Genomic DNA, 7152 nt, shown 5'->3' with positions numbered 1-7152 from the left:
GAGGAATCGAACCCAGGGCCTCATGCATGCAAGGCAAGTGCTCTACCACTGAGCCAATTAGGTACCATTTCTATAGTGTTTATTGAATGCTGAATTATGTGGAGCTATTGCTTATTAAAACTTTAAAAATTGAAGTTAAAAATAAGAAAAAATAATAGTTCAAAATTCAAGTATATGTGTGTATGCAATTATATATGTATATGTGAAAACCATGCTTATGAATCTATATGTGTGGTTGGTTGTCTGCCTGAGGTCTATTCTTCTCAGATTCTAACATAGTCCAGTTTAAATTAGGCATTTGCCTCTCCTACCACATTCGCTGTACCTCTGTCCACATCTGGAACTGAGTGGCCTAAAGGTGATTCCAGTAATTGGTTTGGGAACCCAGGCCAGAATCAATTAATGATTCAGAGGACACCTGGGCAAAATTAGACAGGGACCACAAGTTTGTTGGAGGTTCTTAAGAAAAACATCTCGGGTGAATTTCCAGTCAGTGGCATCTCTCGGTGAAAACAGGGAAAGCAATAGTCATTTTGTCTCCATGAAGAAAGCATTCCAAGGTCAAAGCTAACACAGATCCAGAGCTACTCAATTAAACTGTCCCGAAAGACAGCTTGCCTTCTAGATTTCTAGTTATATGAAGTGCTACTTTTCCTTATTGTTTATGTGAGTTGTAATCAAATTTTCTGTTTCTTGCAGCTGCAGGCTAATACCCATGTAGCACTAAGAATGTTTCCAAGAATCTAAGTAAAACACATGGGTCAGTCAGAAGGAAAAAATGTCTTCTGAAATTTCTCAGACTTAGCAAACTGCCAAAGCACATGGCATGTGTTGACATAAAACTTTTCCAAATCAGACCCTGGATTCCAATGAGAGTACTGTACAAAGCTGAAGGGAGAGGTGGTATAGAGGCTGAGAACAAAGATATCACATGTCCACTGTGGTTGTTACTGGATAATAGGCCTGTTAGCTAATTGTTGGCTTTATTTTCTATGTTTTTCTCAGATAAAAATATGAATATATTTTTAAGTGCTGGCTTAAAAGACTAGTTAGGTGCAAAATGGTAAAAAGACTGGCCCAAGTAAATGCCCAAAAAGTTAATGTCAGGCTTCAAAATGTAAGCCTGATTCTGGAGGCTATATAGCTCAGTGGTAGAGAGTTTGCTTAGCATGTACAAGGCTCTAAGTTTAACCCTAGTACCACAAAAACAAAACAAATGGACAAAAGCAAAACACACTAATGGCCATTGAACCCAGTGACAAATAGGGAAATCAAAACAAAAACCCAAACCCCAAACCAAATGAATAAGCAAAACTAAGACACGTATTCTCATGTACGGTCAAAGTTTCCATAAAGCTGTGAAAAAATCTCCAAGAGAATAAAGTTTTTTTTTCCATTATATCATTTGGAAATTTTCATTTTTGCTTATAGAAAAAAAGCTACAGCCATCAAAATGAAATGCAATGAGTCTTTAACATTGAGTCCCTGGGATTTTTTCAGTCCTGCTTACATCTCTTCACTTGTGGCTAGGAATAGTTTAGAATGTAGCAGAAGGTGGGTTGATCACAGGGGTCATCTGACTCTCCACCCTATGGTCTTTTCACGAACACTACGGTCACCATGGAACATTCCTGGCTTTCCTTGTCAGATATCTGGCCTCTAAAGGTGACAGCTCTTTCATTTCTGCATGACTATTGACTAAGCACTGGTAGTTATTAAGAGACAATCACCTTCTCACATCAGGCCAAGTAAGTCTTGCAGGAATTGCGCTATCCTGGCTGAAATAGAAAGGTAAATAAAATCTCATGTAGCCTTACAGATGTGATTTCCATACATTATACACCAAACTAACATAGAAGAGTCTCCCAGGGCCAAAAGATAGAAAACAATGTGTATGCATATTACTTCTCAGTTGGGAATTTCCAATATTTGGGGAATTTTGCAATATTTTACATACTTCTCCTTTTGTTTTATTGCTCTGCCCTGAAAGTGTGTGTAATTTTAAGAAAAGTCAATTTGCTTTTTGAGATAGAACAAAAGATACTGTTAGGATGACATCAAACCGTAACAAGAATTACTGAACTACTCACATTCAATAAAAACATATTTCAAAATATTTATCATATAGAATTAGTATTTAAAAAAGATTGAACTGTTTCCAAGGAGGGTTGGACCTTCTCCTAGGTAATAATAAACTTTTTATTTTGCTCCATGTCCAGATACTGGTATTTTATAGTTAAGATTATATATAAGATTTTATAGTTAGATTATATAAGATTATATGTTTCCTCCCCACTCCTCTTTGGATATTTATTTTCATAGTGCAATATAAAGTAGCACATAGCAAGTGGGTCAAAAGAGAGTCAGGGAGTACTATTCTAGGTACTTCCATTCTCTTCCAAATTCTGATGATTTTTAATTCGTCTTTCCCTCTCTTCCAGACTGGCAGAATGCTTTTAAATGGTGAAGAATTGGCTGGATGTGGTAGCTCACATCTGTAATCCTATTTATTTGGGAAGATGAGATTGGCAGGATCCAGGTTCAATGGGGCAAACACTTTGGTGACACCTTCATCTCAACCCAGAAAAACTGTGCATGATAGCATACATTTGTCATCCCAGCTACAGGGAAAGCACAAATACAATTGTGGTCCACACTGATGTGGGGGGAGGAGGAGAATTTGATACTCTCCTAAAAGATAGCAATAAAGGAGTTTGGCTCAAATGGTAGAGCGTTTGCCTAATAAGCCCAAGGCCTTGAGTTCAAACACCAATACCACATTCACGTTATAGAGCTACCAAACAAATGCTGAAATAGATTTAAATGTCTAATAGGAAAGTCATTGGTACCTATGCTTCCTTCAATTTCTCTGAACTGTGTCAAGTGATCTTAATGGCTTGCTGCTAGGAACCCAGAGTATGTGGAGAAATGCCTTATTCTCAAGGAATGCACAGTTCAGTTGGATGGATATTAAGCAGCTCACAGTTAAGTGCTAAATGAGTGGGACATGAGAGGGTGCTGGGCTATTAGAAAAAAACTGATGAATGAGTTTGGACCAGTCATCCTGTATTTTAGCAGGCAGATGGAAGGGTAAGATTTTCTAGGGAAGGCATTTGGTGGCTATAAGAGCACAGAAGCAGAATTAATGAGCGGGTGGGCTGACAAAAATAGTAAGTAGGTGTGCTGATACTAATAAAAGGGTTTCGTGTTGGGAGTAGAGATAGCAAAGTTCAAGACAATGAAAAAAAGTTTGGGGAGAATTTGAGTGCTCGGCTAAGGAGTAAATCTTTACTCTTGTCAGCAACTGAAGGGAATTAAAGGCTTTTAGGAAAAGTGGATTAGGGGGATTAATTTGCCAGTGGAAGGTGGTTTTGCAGAGGGGAGATTGGAAGCAATGGGGGGTGGGTATTGTACTGAGTTAATAAGGGCATCCACCTTGACTTGCTGATTTGACAACATAGAGGAAAACTATGGGAGTGTAGATCATGAGAGATGGGAAGATGAGGGCCCAGCACACTTGTGGCATTCAGATCACTGGCAATCCATGTGGGCCTTAATGTCTAAAGTAGATGACTATCACACACATCACTGATGATGCTGTGCTGTGTAAGCAGGTGCTCCCAGTGGACTTGGATGGGTCATTAGAAGGCTGGGTGCACTCTGCTTTGTCCCTTTCAAGCAGGACAGAACATCTGCTGTCGAGTATTCCCAGTTCTCAAGGGGCTCATGAGTCAGTCAAGAAATGTAATTTAAATAGGATTAGCTGAAAGATGAGCAAATGTCAGGTAGTGGTTTGATAGTATGTCACGGCTGCTAACTCTGACATGCTAAGTGTAACATTATTAATGGCTTTTATGCCTGGCTAAGAGAGTTAACACTTAGCAAATTGGATCTTCTAGTGTTTGTCCTGCTCTTAGACTTTATGAGTATGGCAGGGTATGTGACAGGGGGCAAACCACTCAATACCTCTGGGTCTTGGCACCCTGTTTATAAAATGAGAAGCTTGTGACAGAACTCACAGGCATTTTGAAAGCTGTAGATATAATAAAGCATGTAGGCTTCTCTCTGACCTCCAATGACTGAGTGGAAAGGTCAGCCTTTGCTCTGAGGTCTTTCAATGGCTAAATTCATAAATTAGCATTTTTCTAAAATGCTCCTGCCAGTCCAGAGTGAAAGATGTCATTGGCAACTCCCTTTTTAACCTTCACACCCTACACATTTTGCTGGCTTTTTCACTGACGGGCTGTTCCACGGACTCCCATGTCTAAACTCTGGGATCCAGCCCAGCCACACTGAGGAATTCAATTTCTATCTATACTAACTCTCAGGAACCATAACATAAGGCGACTATGCTCAGTGTGAAATGTTGCTACAGTTCTAAGTATCAAGCTCTTGTTTTCTTTGTCTAGCTCTGTTCCTCCAGCCCTCAGATCTGGACTTTAGCTACTTGTTTTGTTCTCTCCAGTCCCCAAAGCTTGTCCCGTACAACAGCTGAATTTGGGCCTGGAAAACTCAGCATTGAGGCTAATGCCTCACTCTAAGCAACACATTTTCTCAAAGCTTGCCACGAGCTCCCCGTTTGTGCTTGCTCCCGGAGTTCCCAAGGCTGTGTTCCAGCTGTCCTTGGCTTACAACACCCACATTCTATGTCAAACCAGCTTGATGCAGGCTGCCTTCCTGGCCTGCGGCCGGTTCTATATTCTCCAGATACTGTCTTCTGGTTGAATGTTCATCACAACAGCTGCATCCAGTTCTAGTCTCCATTTTTCCCAGTCTACTTCACTCTTACTACAGTTCATCTTTTCATAGGAAACCACAGTAGATGTTTGCTGGTATGGAAACTGATGTGGTCTTGGAATTTTATCCTTGTTTACATCTTCCTTTGTGTTGGAAAGCTTGGGATCACTTCCAAAATCTCCACAGAGAGCTTTCCTGTCTCCTTTGGGAGAAACAAACAAAAACTTGACAATACTTTGCCTGTGATCAAGCTGCAAGTTACTATTTTAACTGCAACACTGCACTATTTGATCTTAACTTTGCCCCTAGACATATATTGAAAAATATGTTTTGACCAATATTCATTCACACATTTCCATTTCTAGGTATTTTACTGGAAGGAGATGGTTTTGTGCTTGTGACAGAATAAGGTCGAGGGTGGTGTTCTAAAGTGGTAGTTACTACCTTGAAGGTTCTTTAGCATTCTTGGAGTGCTTTTTAAAACAGATTTTTGGATCCCCCCTTTGCATCAGTTCCTCTGGAGTAGTGTCTGAGAATTTTCATTTCTAGCAAGCACTCTGGTGTTGACCAGCCCAACTTCACTTTGAGAATTGTTCATACATTTCAGCTCAACACAGGTAACCAGAAGCTGCTGATTAGCTCAAATGCTTGCTTGAATGGCTAGTGGAGACTGTTAAAAATACACTTTGAGAAAGCTCACTTCTGCTGGGTGCTGGTGGCTCATTCCAGTAATCCTAACTACTCAGGTGACTGAGTTCTAAGGAACCTGGTTCCAAGCCAGCTGGGGCAGACAAACCCATGAAACTCCAATTAACCAGCAAAAAAGCTGAAAGTTGAGGAGGCCTAAGTGGTAGAGCACCAGCCTTGAGCAAAAAACAAAACAAAACAAAACAACCAAGCAAAATCACAAAGTCCTGGGTCCAATCTCCAGTACTGGCAGAAACACACACGCTCACAGAGAAAAAAAAAAAAAAAGAAAAACGATAGCTCAGTCCATGAGTCCATGCAGTGAGGAGGACCACAGGTTTTGGGGTGTCAGGGGCTTATTACTTAAGGGATCCTGGATGTCATCAGTTCGAGTGTGGGTTCTGTGTCACTCACAAAAGGAGGGCTGCTTCTCTGCTGCCTCACATGTGTTACTGAGGTCAAATGAAATGGATGTGAAAAGAAACAAAGCAGCATGCATCTGGAAATAAGGCAAGGGTTTCTCACTACTTTCTTAACATGCCACCAGCTTTATTGGGGCACTGGCTTCCCTCATTGATTATACCAATGTTAATTTGAAAATAGAGAGAACTTTTACTTCTGTAATAAACTCAAACTAAATTTTTAAAAAAAATCACTCAGTGAGCCTGGAATATCTACAAATGTGGCCAAAATAAACCTTATTTTCTTTATATGGTAATTATGGCACGTATTTGTAACAGGAGACTAGGCCGGTTACTGAGCTGCTTCTGTCCTCTATCTTCTTCATTATGACATTGGGGAAAATATTTGCAAAAAGCAACTAAAGGACTTTAGTTCAGTGGTTGATATTTGGTAGCTGCTAAACAGTGGGTATTAAAGAGAGGGGATATAGCCAGATGCGGATGGCTCACGCCTGTAATCCTAGTTAGTCAGGAGGCTGAGATCTGAGAATCACAGTTTGAAACCAGCTGGGGGAAGTTAAGTCCATGAGACTCATCTCCAATTCCAGAAGACTGGAAGTGGTACTGTGGCTCAAGGTGGTAGAGTGCTAGCCTCAAGTGAAAACGCTCAGGGAGCGCGCAGGCCCTGAGTTCAAGCCCTACAACCGCTCCCCCCCCAAAAAAAAATCACTCAATGAAATCAGCTATGTCTTGCGAACATTACGCAGAGACAAGACTTATTCCCAGTTTTTACAGCTATAAAAAGCAATGTAGAAGTCCCTATTGTAAATTGGGGCGGAGCCATAACTAATCTTTCACTCCTGTTTATATTGGCCCACGGATAAAAATGGCTACAAGTTACAGCACATGAAAAACAAATAACAAGACCGCTGTATCCTGTCATATCCCTGAAACGACTATTAATTGATGTCTCCCCATCTTGGGTGGGGCCCTTTTTCACACCCAAGTTGCTTCTGGCCCCATTCCCAGGGCTGACCTGGTTCCTGCTCAAATGGGACGCACTAGTGACTCTTCAAGGATGTCATCCGCCCCAGCTCATCCTTCCAGGCACTCAGAGACTATCTCAGATCGCATCTTTGATTGTTAATAGGCCTTTAACAAATATCCTAAAGGTCGGTCAGGATGCGCTTTCTGCAGGTTTGCTGGTTTCTTCTATGAAGAGCTGGAACGTGCACTGGCCAGATGCGTCTGCCACCAGAGGAATGGGCTTCCATAACGGGACCACACCGGCCCGCCGCCGCCGCCGCCGCCGCCGCCGCCGCCGCCG

Source organism: Dipodomys ordii, unplaced genomic scaffold, assembly GCF_000151885.1.
Source record: "Dipodomys ordii isolate 6190 unplaced genomic scaffold, Dord_2.0 Scaffold2, whole genome shotgun sequence".
NCBI classification, from domain to species: Eukaryota; Metazoa; Chordata; class Mammalia; order Rodentia; family Heteromyidae; genus Dipodomys; species Dipodomys ordii.
The sequence above is the reverse complement of the archived record's forward strand: the minus strand, read 5'-3'. Positions refer to the sequence as shown.